The sequence below is a fragment of the Triticum urartu genome, chromosome 3, assembly GCF_003073215.2.
Source record: "Triticum urartu cultivar G1812 chromosome 3, Tu2.1, whole genome shotgun sequence".
Taxonomy (NCBI): domain Eukaryota; kingdom Viridiplantae; phylum Streptophyta; class Magnoliopsida; order Poales; family Poaceae; genus Triticum; species Triticum urartu.
In genome coordinates this window covers 741,859,446-741,876,315 of record NC_053024.1, presented here as the reverse complement: position 1 = coordinate 741,876,315, position 16,870 = coordinate 741,859,446, and positions in this window count along the sequence as shown.

Here is a 16,870-nt window from a genome sequence, read left to right as displayed (position 1 = left end):
AATAATCATGGAGATTGCCATGGGGTCAAAGAAGGTCCAGAACCTGGAAGAGCCTAAAGGTAAACACAAAGGTACAATTAAGAAAAATTACCTTGAGAATTTTCATGATCCTGCATTTATTTCTGTAGCTAGAATGGTCGGAGTAGAGATTGATGTGCAGAAAGAAAGTTATGCTTCAATAGTCTCTAAGAACAAAATTCCTAAAGGGCCTGCAGGGCCTATCCGCATAGAAAATAGCATAGCTCAAGAAGATAGCATAACTGGGGACAAGGTTCATAACACTTTAGGAAAAGATAGTGTAGAAAAAATAGACTCCCTGGGTAAGCCTGTTGGGCTTGAAAACCAAAAAGCTGGCTTAGATTCTCCTGTTACACCTGTGGGGTTAAACAGGACCTCTAATGCTGCTGATGACCAGAGTATTATCTGGTCCAAAATCTCCAAACATAGGCGGGGCAAGCACCCCAAGAGAGCACTCTTTTAAATGAATTGTTTATTTTGGAATATCAGGGGTATCACTACCCCAGGGAAGAAGCCTTGTATTGTAGATACCTTGACTAAAACAAATGCTAGTATAGTTGCTTTCCAGGAAACTAAGAAAGAAGAGCTTACTGCTGCCTTTCTTAAGTCCATTAGTGGGAATAAGAATTTTATCTGGCACCATCTCCCTGCTGTAGGCACTGCTGGTGGTATCTTGGTTGGTGTGGATGCAGATATTTTTGAGGTCCTCCAATGGAGCTCTCTGAATTACTCTGTGTCCTGCAACCTGAAAATTAAAGCTAATGGGACCTGCTTTAGAGTGATAGCTGTTTATGGGTCTCCATATGATGAGGGAAAAGATGCTTTTATCTCTGAACTTCATAGCCTCTTTGTGGATGACCAAATGCCCACTCTCATAGGAGGAGATCTAGACAAAGATCTAGAGATAGAGATATATTAGAGGGAGACAGGAATACCAAATACTTTAATGCTGTAGCCAACCAAAGGAGAAGAAAGACTCTTATTCATTCTCTAGCTGGCCCTGATGTTCCTACCTCAGACACCAGAGAGATGATTAAAATAGCCTCTAATTTTTATAAAGATCTTTTTAAGAATGAAGATAGAGGAGGATTCAATTTAAGACAAGACTTTTTCTCTGTTGAGGAGAAAATGTCTGAGAATGATAATGAATATCTCCAAGCTCCATTTTCTGAAAAAGAGGTAAAGGATGCCATTTTTGGTTCATACTCTGAAGGGGCACCTGGACCAGATGGCTTGTCCTTTCTTTTTCTTCAGGAATTTTGGGAAGTTATCAAGCAGGATGTTATGGCTTTGTTTGATGACTTCCATGCAGGGAAACTTGATATATATAGATTAAATTTTGCTATGATTACTCTCATTCCTAAGGAAGAAGATGCTACTGATATGAGGAAATTTAGACCCATTAGTTTGCTGAACTGTATTTTTAAGGTTTTTACCAAGGTTTTAACTAATAGGCTTGCCACTCTCATGAATTTCCTTACTTCCAGTAACCAATCAGCTTTCATAAAAGGGAGACACATCTTTGAAAGTGTAGTGACAGCTCATGAAGTTTTACATTCTACTTTCCACTCTGATAATTCAGGACTAGTGCTAAAGTTAGATTATGAGAAAGCATTTGATAAAGTTAATCTGGATTTCTTGATGGAGATTCTCCAAAAAAGAAATTTTGGTCCTGTTTGGACCAAATGGATCTATCAAATTACTCATATGGGCTCTGTGGGAGTCAAGGTCAATGGGGTTGATAGTGACTTCTTTGTAACCAACAAAGGACTAAGACAAGGAGATCCTATATCTCCTTTACTTTTTAACATTGTGGTAGATGTGCTAACTAGAATGCTCATTAAAGCAGCTTCTCACAACTTGATTAAAGGGCTTTGTTCTAATCTTATCCCTGGTGGAGTGATATGTCTGCAATATGCAGATGACACTATCCTCTTCATGGATAAGGATGAATCTAAGGCTGCTAACTTGAAAATGATTTTGACTTGCTTTGAGAGAGTATCAGGTATGAGAATCAATTATACTAAAAGTGAACACATTCCATTCGGAGTTGAGGGAGGAGAGCTAAGTAACTTCATGAATACCTTTGGATGTACTGCTGGTACATTTCCAATAAAATATCTAGGGATTCCTTTACATTATGACAAGCTGAGGAGGGAAGACATCCATCCTCTTATTGATAATATTTAAAAGAGGATGGCTGGCTGGAGGGGAAAACTACTGTCCTACCCGGCTAGAATAACTCTCATTAAAGCTTGTGTAGCTAGTATCCCCATTTATTTACTGTCCTTCTTTAAGTTCCCTAAATGGGCCCTAGATCTGATTAATAGTCAACTAGCTCATTGCCTTTGGAGTGACTTTGAGGGGAACAGGAAACTCCACCTGGCCAACTGGCGCCTAGTTTGTATGAAGAAAGAACATGGAGGGCTTGGGATCCCCAATATCAGGGATCTTAACCTGTGTTTATTGGGCAGTTGGGTCAAGAGATACGCCCAAGATGAGGGTAAAATTTGGAAATCAATTATAGACAGCAAGTATATTAGGAATGCTCCTAATATTTTTGCATGTAGACCACAAGCCTCCTCAAATTTTTTGAAAGGGGTTATGTGGGCTGCCAAGGCCCTTAAGTTTGGCTACAGATGGGTAGTGGGAAATGGTAGGAAAATTAGATTTTGGGAGGATATCTGGTTTGGAACCTCCCCTCTCTCAGTTCAATTTTGGCCTTTATACTCCATTTGTCATCAACAATGTGTGACAGTTTCTGAAGTTTGGGATGGGAGCAACATTAAGCTTACTTTTAGGAGAATTTTCACCCCTGCCATGATGGAGGAGTGGTACTCCCTTGAACAAATCATAAAGGAGACTGTGCTCAAAACAGATGATGATGCTATGGTCTGGCAATATGAATCCAAAGGGGTCTATTCTTCTAGCTCACTTTATGCCATCATCAATTTTAGGGGTGTGAAGCCTGTCTACATCCCTTCTGTTTGGTCCATTGTTATGCCCCCCAAAATCCAGGTTTTCTCTGGCTCCTGGCGCATAACAAACTTATGACTAAGAACAATTTACTTAAAAGGGGCATAGATAGGAACCCTGACTGTCTTTTTTGTTCTGAACAGGAAACTGTAAACCACTTGTTTTTTGACTGTGTGGTTGCAAAGAACATCTGGGATGCAGTCTCCTCATTTCTTTCCGTAGAGGTAGGATCTAGTTATTATTCCATAGCCAAATTTTGGCCTGCCAACAAGAAACATAAAGTACTTAATGCCTTTTGTGCTTGTGTCTTGTGGTGCCTGTGGAAAACCAGAAATAAACATGTTTTTGATAATGAAGTCTGGTCTGATATTAAACAGATCTGGTGGCTGGTCTGGAAGACCCTCAAGAGGTGGATGATTCTGTACTCCGAGGACTCAGTCGAGAAAATGCAGGGGATACTACATTGGATATCCTGCATACTCAAAAGCCCACTCCAATTGACTCTGGGGTGAAGAGGAACCTGATGGGCACTGGAGGTGCCACTCATGACTCTTCTTATCCCAAGCTTGGTTCTGGGGCTTGTAAAGGTGGGTTCCAGAGTACTGACTCTTCAAGGCCAAGTGATCCGTCATAAAAAAAACTGCTCAGGCGATTTCGAGCCCTGCATCGCCTCTCGACTGGCCTGGCACACCAAATCAACCCCTCAAGAAGATGAAAGGGGGACTCGTGGAGCATATCAAGGAGGTCCGCGAGATGCTCGCTGCAGAAGACATGAGGTTTTGAGCTGGTGCAGGAGGAATGAGGATCACTTTGCTGTAGTGTTTCATCGGTTAAGTTTAGTGTCATGAAAGTCGGATCCTCGATCCTGTAATAGGCTGCAGGCCTTTTTTGTTCCGCCTTACTATTTTATTTTCCTGCTCTTTGAGAACATCCTGTAATGACACCCTGAAGTTTCATTCTAATTTCATCAGGTGGTTTGGTGCATGAAGAGATTTTTCATAGTAATCATAACACTTCCTTTCCAGAGAGCAAGATGAAACTAAATATTTTGTTCGTAGTAATCATAACAATTCCTTTCAAGCTGAAACTTGACACATCCTCGTCAGGTAAATTGATTCATGTTCTTACTTCATGTCCAGACAGCAAGATGAAACTAAATACTTTTGCTAGCATATTTGTTGGATCTTGATTTTCGTTTATGTTTAGATTTGTCTTACACATGTTGAAGAACCAGATTCAGAGCATTGCCAAGGGAAAGCCCAAAGTCTTCTTATGAAACTAGATTAATTGTACAAGATTGAATGGGACAAAACATTATACATGATAATCGTTTCTTTGAAGTTTGAAGGTGTCACATGACATCTTTTCAATTATATATTCATTTAGTTCAGCTGGAGAGGAATAAGTTCTGTTAAAACTCAGTACCATGATATTTTAGTATGATTGGTCCTTTTGGAGTACATTCATAACACAAAAGAATTGTTTGGTGGCCTCATACATGTTTCTTGTGCCTACCTTTGCAGCACAGCAGTGACAACATGCTTGGCCATGTCTCAATTTCGGTGTCTGAAAGCACAAGATTAGATGAGTTTTTAGATGATCGGAGACACGGTAAGGTCTCTATACTGAAGTTATTGTGAGTCAACCTAATATTTTTGTTATAGAGTGAAAGTAAAAGAGACACATGAAGAGTCCAAATGATCCACTAGTTCCATTGCAATGTGGGAGACCCACTTATATACATGGTGAAGGAGTGTGTTGGGGAGACACCTCTTCCCCAACAGACACCTCCTGGGAGGCATCCCTCCCATACAATTGATCACATGTTTTTATTTCTCAACACTCCCCCTTGATCAATTCGTCATATGTATATTGCAAACTGAAAACTCCTCTAAAAACCCTGTGGGAAAATTTGAGGAGAAACCTTATAATAATATGCCATCGAAAACTCCTTTAAAACCCAGTGGGAAAAAATAAGGAGAAACCAATATGGCATATATCCGCACTTGTATTTATATTGTCTCGTTAAAAACCTTATATGAGAAACCATCATGGAAAACTCATAAAGGGAAAAAGAGTACAATATGAGTGATTTGAGGATCACCAATGGGTTATAACTTGGGATTTTACTCCCCCTGAACTTTGCAAACCTCAAGAATATCTCATACCAATTCCACGAACCTAGTTCTAGAATGTAAACATTGATAGAGATATTGTGAATATCACAATAATCTGTTTGCATATTATCCTCTTACATTTCTGTAATTCACAAGGATAAATATAACCCATAAGCAATACAAGTGACATTATCTTGGTAGATAATGATAATCTCCACATGATTTCACATGTGGCCAATCATTCTATGAAGTCATCCACATTTTCCGATGCTTCAAATGAAATAGAATGTTCACTGGAAGGACTCGTTTAGAGTCTATTCTGAATACTTCCTTCAAAGTACTCTTCCAGCAAACCCAGTCTTTGATATGTCATTGTGGGATCAGATAATTAGCCACTATCAATATATCAAATCATGGTCCCATCTTGATTTTTCGAATGAAATTGATCAAGACCCTTCATGCCCTGGATATATCCCAGGATATTCCTTACACAAACCTTATACCTTTTAGGGAATTGCACTCTCAATAAATTGCCAAAAACTATAGTGTCAGGCCTGACATATTTTGCAAGATATATGAGTTCTTTGATGGTATTTAGATATGGCAATTCATGCTCCTCTATCACTTCACCATCTCCCCTATGTATCAAGGATCTATATCCCATATTAGGTATAACATGACCATATGTGTCTTTGATATAATATATCCATATTGAACTTCTCCAATACTTTCGGATATATGAAGACTGATATCTTAGGGGGATGTGCTCAAGTCATAAGCTTAGCATAATTTGGTTTAACCCAAATATCCGTCTTAACATGATTGTGTGTATTTCATGTCTTATATAGACTTCGATGATAAGATCATCGACACCACAAATTAAGGTGATATAAAATCCAACCCATGATTTCTTCATGAATACACGTCAACAATCATTAGTATGAGAGTAATCCTTGTCAAGGAATAACTCACTTAGTCGGTTGCACCACACAAATCTCCGACTACTTCAAGTCATAGAATGACTTCAGAAGTTCCACACATGCATGTTGCGATTTACCTTTGGATTCAAACTATCAAGTCATTCAATGACTTCAATATATACATCCAAACTAATTGACCCATGGAGTATGTAGACATTACATACATCAACCGTATGGATCTGTACTGCCATTAACATTCAGTATCGAAACATAATTCCACTTATACCAAAAAGGTATGCTACATCGTAACTGATGTCGGGTCTCTGCGAAAAACCCTTGTGCTACAAGCCTCGCTTTCTCACCACCTCATTTATTTCGGTTTCCAAACGAAAATTCACTTCTCTTCCCTCTGGAAGATACATATGAGGAGCAGGTTTTACAATGGTAAATACCGCTCTTTTGATGAGCGAGTGCCACTCTTCCTTAATTGCTTCCTTTCATTTGAACCAATATAAGTGCAGACAACACTTTCCATGGATTTTGGTTCAGGGCCCAAAAGGATTCTAGCAATTCTCAAGAAGAATTTTATGTCGACATATGTAGACTTTCTCATATACGATTCTCATGAACCAATATCATTGTGGAATTCTTACTACGCCTCTTAACTCCTTGTGATTTCCCACAACAACAGAGTCAAGGTGTTTCGATTTCCCAACACCTAAAAATGTGTGCACATATGTGTTGGACTTTGGATGCCGCGCATCCCTCAGGTGTCATTCAACCCGAGGTTGAATCATATTTACTGATCGAGGAGTCAATCTCCCGTGTTTCTGCTGAAACATATGAGAACTTAATCTCATGCGACCAGAATTCTCCCCCTCTTGCTCTCATCTAGGGAGATGAGTGGTTTATTAGGTACCTCCACTCATTCTGGTACTTGACCATATTGACACCTTTGTCATCAGTAAATATACTTGGCAGATTATTTGCAGTATGCTGCAAATTTCTCATGACCTGAACATGCAGTTCAGATTCTTAAGTACGTGGACAAAATGTCTATGACATTTCTTATCCATTTCCTGGCATTCTTTGTGGTACACATCTCCCCCTAATGCCAGAAAATGTTCTTATTGCAAAAGCAATCAGCGTATGGGCTGCAAATAACTCCCTTGCTAGGGTTAAGGTATTCGGCGGATTAACGAACATACCACAGTTATTCCTCACATAGACCCCAACCATATGTGAAGGACCATGATGTACGCTGGGGTGGTGATATCGGTATACAACCGAATTACCGCAGATGGGAAATACTTCACTTATTTCCACGTACAAACTGCAAGGGGGTGCAGTATCATTTGATCTCATTTAGACCAAATATGTGGAGTGTGAGACCGCATGTTACCATCAACAAAATGTCAGTAAATCACAATTCCGCAACATTGGCTATGCAATATTGAATCTCTTTCATAAGATATCCAGCCAAACCATTCTGGTTATGTACCATATACTGAATATAACCATTGAATGTCCGTGAATCAACTTCAACGACATTTCCATTCCAATGGAATTATCCCACGTTAGGATAATTTGCTCTAAATTCGTCAATTTGAGCACTTAATTCAATAAATGCATGGTTATGTGTGGATATACACACCTAAGACCATCTTCTAGATGCGTCTATGAACACCATGAAGTACCAAGATAACCCAGATAATGGTTGAATAATCCAAACATATTCTTGCATTCAATCAAGAATATTGGCTGGCTCATTTCAAATTTTAAGGTGAGAGTGCCTTAAAATTAATTCCCCAATGTCACATGTAGTGCATAAAACAATCTGATGATTGTTGGGAATATTGCAACTTGTCAAGTTGTGGCCAACAGAATTGTCAATAATTTCTCTAATCGTCCAATACCATGATGATAAAGGAGGGAAAATTATTATGTATGCAACAAGATTGAGTATGAACTGACTCATACACTCAATTATCTCAACTATCATGTCCGAGGGACAAGATGTTGCAATTTATACTACATGTAGTAGTACAATTACAGGCTAATGATATTTAGGGATAACTAGGAGACTACATGAGATCTCCAAAATATCTTTGGAATATCATTCCACAAGCATATCATCAATATAGAGGAGTCCATTCTCCTTCCACCATGCCAGAATATTTTCTGGTTGTTTCCTTTTTGAAGTAGAACTTCAAACTTATCCCATTAAAATCATTTGCCTCCAGTGAGTCGGTGGTATGATTCAACCCAATACTTGACCAATTGGTAATCATTGGTATAACATTTCGTACAACCACCACTTTGACAAACTTGAAAGTTGTCATTATGATCATTTAGATTAAATGACACATTCCCTTTTGAGATATACACTCCATTTCTGCTTGTCATTTTTCCTTCACCTTACATTCAACTCCCGTGGTTCTCTAACCACTATTGCTTAGTACTAAGAGCACTAGCATGAATTTCAGGCATTGCAAACCTGAAAAAAAGATGATATTTCTGTTTATCATCCTAGGATAACGTAAAGTGCAATAAGGACTTATATTCAGATATGCATCTGGAGCCGCCTTATCACATAATCTCAACATAGTGTTGATTTATTGACAACAGAACTATAAGGCTCAACGGACTCGAAGTCCTGACAATGAATGAGTAATCATTCATGTGATGCTTATAACAATATATCTCGCCTCAATGAAGGCTCAAAGGGAAAAATGGATGCTCATTATCCATTACATACTCAGTTGAGAACTGAGCCATTGCGATGGTACATAAATGCAAATATGCATATTCTTAGCTATTTATAAATAGCCATGACATTTTCTGCAGGTGGAGTTTCCGTGGCAATAAGGCTCCGGGTCGAAAAAATCTTTATGTCCATGACCCATGTTAAATACTTACTCCCACCAAATGTCATCTCATCGCATTTCCTTTTAAAAAGGTCAGCCATATGGTGCATGAAATACTCATGCATTAATTTACCTTTAGTAAATTATGTAGGATGAAAATGCTATGGCTAAGCATAATCATGGTCATGGTGATTGTTATTGACCCAAAGTGCAAGCCTTCCAGAAGAACACCACAGTGTGGTGTAGATCTTCAAATTAAAGGTAGTCGCCTCGAAAGGGACAAGCCTTTAATTAATTTCCTTAAAACACATAGAGGTAGCCGACCACCTAGTGGTGCCTCACTCTTATGGACAGTTCCCATTGATCATAGCCTCCACAACCTTATGTTATTTATAACACATGAAGGTAATCACCATAAAATAGCATGAACCTCTCAGCTGTGCATGAAACTTAATTCATAGCTATGATGACGTCCCATAAGTTGTGTATGCATGGAAGGTAATCACCAAAATATGCAAGTGTTTTGCATAATTCTCTTCATAGCATAATATGCAGCATAGTCACCATTGCCTTGGATTCATCTCCTGATGGAGTATTTGACACTATAGTCACAACCAATGACAAATGCTATGAAATTGACAAGTATTTGGAAAAACATCATGAAGGTAGGCATCAACAGTGTAGGCCTCATAATGGCTATGTCATAAGTTTTGTGCCATCACTTTTGCTTCGAACACATGGAGATAATCACTAAGTAGTGTAGATTTCACTCTTATGGAGCTTCTCACAACCTTGTGTTAATTATAAAAACACATTGAAGGTAATCACCACATGGTAGTGTAGACCTCGCAGTTGTGAACGAAAATGATTCGTTGCCATCATGCAATCCATAAGTTGTGTGCAAAATTGAAGGTAGTCATTATGTCAGACTGACATAATATAGACCTCACAATAACATTGGATAATCTTATGTTTCCCAAATTTGCAAGTAAGTTCCATATTGTTGCCAATAATGGAATCAATATATTGCTTTGCAACAGTATTACTCATGTAATACGAATAAATGCAGAAGTATAAACATACTTGTGCAACATATATGAGGACTTGGGGGCCTCAAACGGTCATTTTACATGATGTAAAATGATGCATAATTAATTATTATGCAGTTCAGCAAGACCCTGTGGTCTATCATGTATATTTGCTCTGAAGCCTCAGGCATAAAACGCAAATATCAATAACCATGTGGTTAGAGTGCTGAAAATAGTAAAGCCTCGGGGTAATTTTCAATAAGCCTGAGAGCTTAGTAGCAAGTTGGATAATCCTAACGAAAGTGTCAGGATTTATCTCTGATTTCCATACAATCAAAAAGGCTGATTTGCAAAATCACCGAAGAGAGGATATCTCTTCTCTTCTTTTGCTGTGCGATTGCCAATTCCCTAAGAGGAATAGCCACTGTTGCCTTTCGGAAATTTTCAGCCGCGCCGGATCGCTTTACCATATGGCGAACCGAGCGCCACGCGGTCGAGGCCACGCCGGAGGGAGCCTCGTCGGCCAAAGCCGAGGGCTTCGTGCGCACTTGGCACTGCCTCAGCTGTCATCACGCCCTGAGGCCATGGAAGCTCCCGCACTTGGACAGATTCATGGTCGCCGACCGTGAGGCATTTTGCTGATGATGCCTCCCGCCGCCGTAATTCATACCGTCGCGCGGGCCCGATAACGCCCCATGTCGCGCTGCTTGTTCTGCACGCGTAGCCACCTTCGTCGATTCCTTGTGGCCGTCAGGCGCGTCACCGCCATGACTCTTTTCTCGTTCTTCCTGGAATCGATGGATTCCAATGTCTGAGATTCTTCTTCTTGTTTTCTCCTTCTGTACGTGCTTAGATGGAAGTAAATCTCGTGAGTGCGTAGATGTACAGGGGAAAAATAATTGAAAGATGATTGATTAAGCAATCAATTGACTAATCCCAATCTGTGCGTGGAACCAGGCAGTTCCGCGTTGAATGGATCCTCATCAGAGGCCTTCGCTTGCCGGATGCGAATGCAATAGGACGACTCCACCGGCTGCCGCGAGCGTACATAACTGCTGCTTAGATGGAGTTTTCCTCTCATCGAAGAGCCAAGCAATCCTCGCAGGAAAACAAATGGATCAGATTCTTGTATCCCTTAATCATAAGAAGACAAAGAAATTAACATTCTCATGATTAATCTCTTGTACGGATGCATGCATGCTCCATGGTGTTGCCGCTGCATGTCCTTGCGCAATCAACCCTCCATCGCATGCTGTTGCCGCCGCTTGTAGTTCTGCGATCGACGCCTTCACGTACTGGCGTCGTGCTTCCGCCTCGGAGGAGCGCTGCCACGGCCGAGCGCCTCCGTGCATACTGGCCGATGTTTAGAAGGACGGCCACTCGACAGTTTCTTTTCGTGTCGCCAATTGCTCTCGATAGAGTCTAAGTGCTGATAACGTGTTATAGAGTGAAAGTAAAAGAGACACATGAAGAGTCCAAATGATCCACTAGTTCCATTGCAATGTGGGAGACCCACTTATATACATGGTGAAGGGGTGTGTTGGGGAGACACCTCTTCCCCAACAGACACCTCCTGGGAGGCATCCCTCCCATACAATTGATCACATGTTTTTATTTCTCAACAATTTTATTATGTTTATTGCAAACAGAACCAGAAGCCAAGATAGCCAAGATACAAATACGCAATTAAACATAGAACCTTTATGTGGTGTGAACAAGATGAACAACATGAGAGAATGGAGAGGGAATCGGAATTAAATGGAAAACAGAGTTAGCGGCTCAGATCAGTGACATGAACTCCTTGATTTTCCCTATTGTATTAGCCCAAGTACGGAGTATCTTTATCCTGCTCTCGCCAGTGGGATACGAAACACACTCTTCCATCCAGTTCCTCCACCCGGTCAACCCAAGTACATTGCAAACGATGTTTGCTTGTAGGGAAGCATCACTGAATTAAATGTATTTGCGAGTTATAAATGTTATTGCTGATCTTATAGAGTTAGAATTTTATTAAGAGAATTTTAGTTTCTCGTGTCTGACAAGTGAAAGATCTTGATTGGTGCTTTAAGCTTTTCTTCGACAAGCAAGTACGTGGATACTTTTTTTCCGTTGCAACGCACGGGCATTTTTGCTAGTAATAATAAAGCACAGATTGACTTGATCGGGTTCATCGTCACAATACACTTCTTCACGTGAATTTACGCTTTTCAGTTTGCACAAGCCGCTAACGAGGTGATACTAAAATAACGTGCATGTCCGATTTTTCTTTACGGCACGTTCATGGGCCAGATGGGTCGAGCTGGGCCTGCCTTTCTTTTCCTTTGTTCGTTGGAAGGATTGATCAATGAAACAAAAATTGATCTCATCCCTAAGATTTACTCCCTCCGGTCCTTTTTACTCTGCATATTAGAATTCTCTGAAGTCAAACTTCATAAAGTTTGACCGTATTTATATGAAGCGGCGAGGCGGGACATGGCCGGCCGTCGCTAGTGGCTGCCACGACGAAGAACGACCTGCATCTTCGGTCCGCTGTGTCCATTGGAGCAGCAGGGGAAGGCCGCATTGGAGCTTAGGAAGAAAATTTTGGTAGACGAGCAAGCATCGTCAAAACAGAACAAGAAATGCAAGGAATTACTCGTTGATGCATGTGTGCATGCATGCATGCATGCACGTAACCTGCTAGCGTAACAGCATACAGACTCAATAACGGCAAGGGGCGTCGCAGCTGGCGGAGGCGGAGACTCTGATTTATTCCGTACATACTTGGAGCAGTATGGTACAATGCATGCATGCGTAAAATAGATAAGTGGTGAACTTATTATTCCTATCCGGTGCTTCCTCCTTGCCGACAACACGAAACGCACAAATCACAAAGGTAATATGGTCACGCTTGCAGGCAGGTCGAGGCGGATGCATGACCCCTGTATGATACCGTAGTGCTCGGTATTGCGGTCGTCGTCAAGCTCCTTGCCATTGAGGAAAAGCCGCTGCGCCTTCACCGGGAGGTGGCGGTAGCGCTTGTGGATCATCTCCTTCATCTGCTTCACGGTCGCAAAGTACCACACTTCTAAGGTGAACGAGCCATTCCTTGCCTCAAAAGTAACGTCCATGCCGGCCGCCGTTCCCTCTCTGACTCACCTCTTCTCTACCTGTACACCAATATTCCTATAGGTCATAAATTGGACTTACAAAATAGTTGGAATGCTAAATATAAACAGTGGACTTGAACATAATTATCAAAATTTCTAAGTTATGTTGAAAACATTATCATGCATGTGTAGGAATGCCAACTGATAAATATGAATAAAGCTCGCACAATAAAAACCACTACACGGTGCAGATAAAAAACTACTATGTGCAAGACACGACTTATTCAACCAACAAAATGCAATTTATTACATGATTAAGAGAATGAACATCCTAACGTATTCCAGTAAAAATAACCCATTGATCGATCTATCCTAGAGAGATTGATACCAACCTCTATCCGAGGTGCCAATGACAAAGTATGGCAAAGGTAGGCCCAAAATCAAAAGAGTGGAAGAATTAACCAGACCTTCCCATGTGGCGCCTAAATTAGATGGAAGCCAAGAATATATGGTCGTCAAAACTAAATAAGTGGATGCCAGATTAGAAAACCTAGGTAGCTTATTCATTGATAAACTACAGAGGCACATGACCAATATCAAAAGATAAAGATAAACATTTCGGCCATGATAGATTGCAACAATGTGAGTTCCTTTAGCTTGCGTTCTTGGATGGCTACCTAGCCGTGAAGGTGAAGATATTCAAGCTTGGTGCAGACAGGTCGAGGTTCAGCTTAATAGTGAAGATGAAGAAAACGACCAATCTTCCTTCTAGTCCTGCGCCATGGCAGGGTATTCTTCCTTGGTCTCTTGGTCATGGAGAGGGGTGCATGGGCAGTAGATGAAGAGTGAGTTTATATAGGCCAAGAGGTCTAGGGTTTTTGGCAGAGAGAAATAACATTAAGGGCTGGGATTGTTTCTCAATTAATCCCGCCGAAACAATTGTTGAAAAGAAATGTGAAACTCAACGAAGCTTCTACAGTTCCCTATTTGTTTGGATACGAAAGAAAATATTTTCCAGAAAATAGATAACGAAAAAGGAAAGAGAATAATGGAGATTGATGATATTGCCATAACTGCAAGATTTCTGTTTAATGAAATAATGTGGTGCATGGCATATTCCACGGGAATATGGCATTTTTTTTCAATTTTATGAACCTTTTTTTCAAACACAAACATTTTTTTTCAATTTTATGAACCTTTTTTGAAAATTTGTGGACATTTTTTGAAATAACTGAATAAAAGTTTAAAAAATATGAACAAAATTTGATTATTTGGAACATTTTTTGGAAACGTTAATATATTTTGAAAATTTAAAATTCGGACATTCTTTAAATTCCAAACATTATTTTAAGGAAGCAACAATTTTTGAAGATTTAAACATTTTTTTAAAATTTGGAATTGATTGAAAAAGGAATGGAAGCATAAAAACGAAAAAAGAGACAGAAAATGAAAAATAAAAACATTGAAAACCAGAAATAAACAGAAAACCAGAAATACTTAGTTCAAGGAAGGTTCTAGAACCTTTCAAATACCAGTTGGCTCGCACTTGAGGTGGGCCGGCCCGTGTGCATCGCTCCCCCGGACGGTCGATAACCTTACGCGTTAACCGGCAGATAGGTAATTCCGGTCTACAGCCCAGGCGTGATGGGATTAACAGGCATTCGGCCTCTGGGCTAGGCTAGCCGTGTCATGAAATTTGGTCCCGTGGCAATTGCGGACCCTATGCGGGCCCACAGGACGCACGCCCATGGGGCTTGGGCTTAAGATGGACCATACAGAACGTGGATGCTTAACCTCAGCAGCACGCATTCCATTTAATTCAGAAAATTCAAAACAAAGTTGACTTATTTTTTATAAGGGAAACGTTGGTGATCGGCACGCCTGCGGAAGATTTGTGCCGGACTCAGGCTGATTGTTCGATTAAACCCAATCAAACAGACCACGCACGACGCAGCCCGTGCAAGGCTTCTCCACGCGTCCTTGCTGGCCCACCTTGCTGGCCCACGTGCCATGGGCCCCACGCACACACGCGCGACGGTGGGGAACAGATAAGATCTCGCTGTGGTTGCCTTCTCTCGTTCATCTTATCTTCTTTATCTCTCCAACTACTCGTTTCTGGTGGTCGCCGCTGATGTGGCGAGCTCGTCGCCATGGCCGCCGGCGACTTGATGCGCCTTGTGTGGATCGATGGCGTAGGATGCACCCCCTCTCCATGGCCGCTCACAGCCAAGGGCGCACTCGTCTCCTTGTCTGCCTCCGCCAGCAGCTGGATGTGCGCCCTCTCTATGGCCGCCGCAGCCAGGGTGCGCCAGTCGCCATGGCCAAGCTGCAACCCGGCCACGAGGGTGGCGAGTTTGTGCTGGAACCGAGGGGATTTGCTGAAACCAGGTATTTTTTGCTAGATCCACCTTTTTATTTTGCTACAACCCTTTTCATTTTTTGCTACCATCCCCATTCGATTATTATGAACATCTTTGTTTTTTGCTGGAACCGGTGCCCTGATTTGCTACAACCAGCTGTTGTACATGCTACAAGGTCGATGCCTTGCCGAAGGAAGCTACATCCAGCGGTGAAGAGTGTTGCATCCAACGCCGTTCGATGTCGGGAGCTGCAAGCGTGCACGTCGGAGCTGCGACCGGCTGCTAGGGGAGCTGCAAGAGGGGAGGCCACTTTTTGTGGATTTGTTCTCGTTTTGCCGAACCAATTATGTTTGTGCTGGAACCGATGTATTTTTTTGCTGGAACCGAGATATTTTTTTGCTTCAATGATTGCAGAGCTCTTAAATGCTCATGTCTTTTTTTGCTGGGACCTAAGTTTGTTTGTGCCGGAAGCGTTTCTAATTTTGCTTCAACTGACCACTGGACTTTGACCCGCGGAGAAGATTTTTGTTGCTTCCAATTTTTGCTGCTTGGCACTTTGACCCCGGCGGGCGGGAGACGCAGAGATGCTACAACTAGCCACCCGAGCGCTATTATCACTGAAAGCTGAATCTAGCAATTTATTCTGCTACCACCATCTTTTTTTAACTAAAAACAGCTCCAATTTTTGCTTCCACCATGTTCTGTTTTTGTTGGATCCAGCTATATTTTTTGCTTCCACCATGACGACGACTGGCGGCAACACGGCGACCGGCGGCCGGCAATGATGACGGCGACCGGCGACCGGCGGGGAGGGCAGCAACAGGCGAGTGCGCCGGGAGGTGCTTCAAGGCCGGGCGCATAGCTTATCCATGGAGGCGCGATGTAATTCTTTTTGTGAAAGAAGAAGCCTGACGAAAGAAGATGAGGGAATCGTACGGCTACACGTTATTTTATCGGACGATGCTGGTACGACCGGCCCAAAGTTGGGCCGGTGCGCCGGCGCCTAGTAGTGCCTTTTTTATAAACATGATGTCTCATTATTAGAGTGAATATTGTGTCAGGGACGCGGAGTATGTGAGCTCGAGCTCAAATGAGCTTGGACGAGCAGTATAATAAAAAATCAAAATAAATTCAAAAAATTCTGAATATTTTTGTGATAAACTTTGACAAATGTTCTAAGTGCTTGCAAATTTCCATCATGATATCACATTCTTTGAAGGGGTGAAAAAAACAAAACTGATTCTCCGAAGATGCTACTTTTGAAAGCAATTTGGAGCATTGATTTTTTTTGCCACACCTTCCACGTATGTGATCTCATGATAAAAATTTGCAAACAGTTAGAACATTTGTCAAGTTTTACGACAAGAAAATGCTGAAGTTTTTGAATTTATTTTCAAAAAGAAATCGATTTTACTGTTCACCCGAGCTCATTTCAACTCGAGCTGAGAAGGGTACTTTCGTTGTGTCAGCAAATATTTATGAAAAAAATTATTTA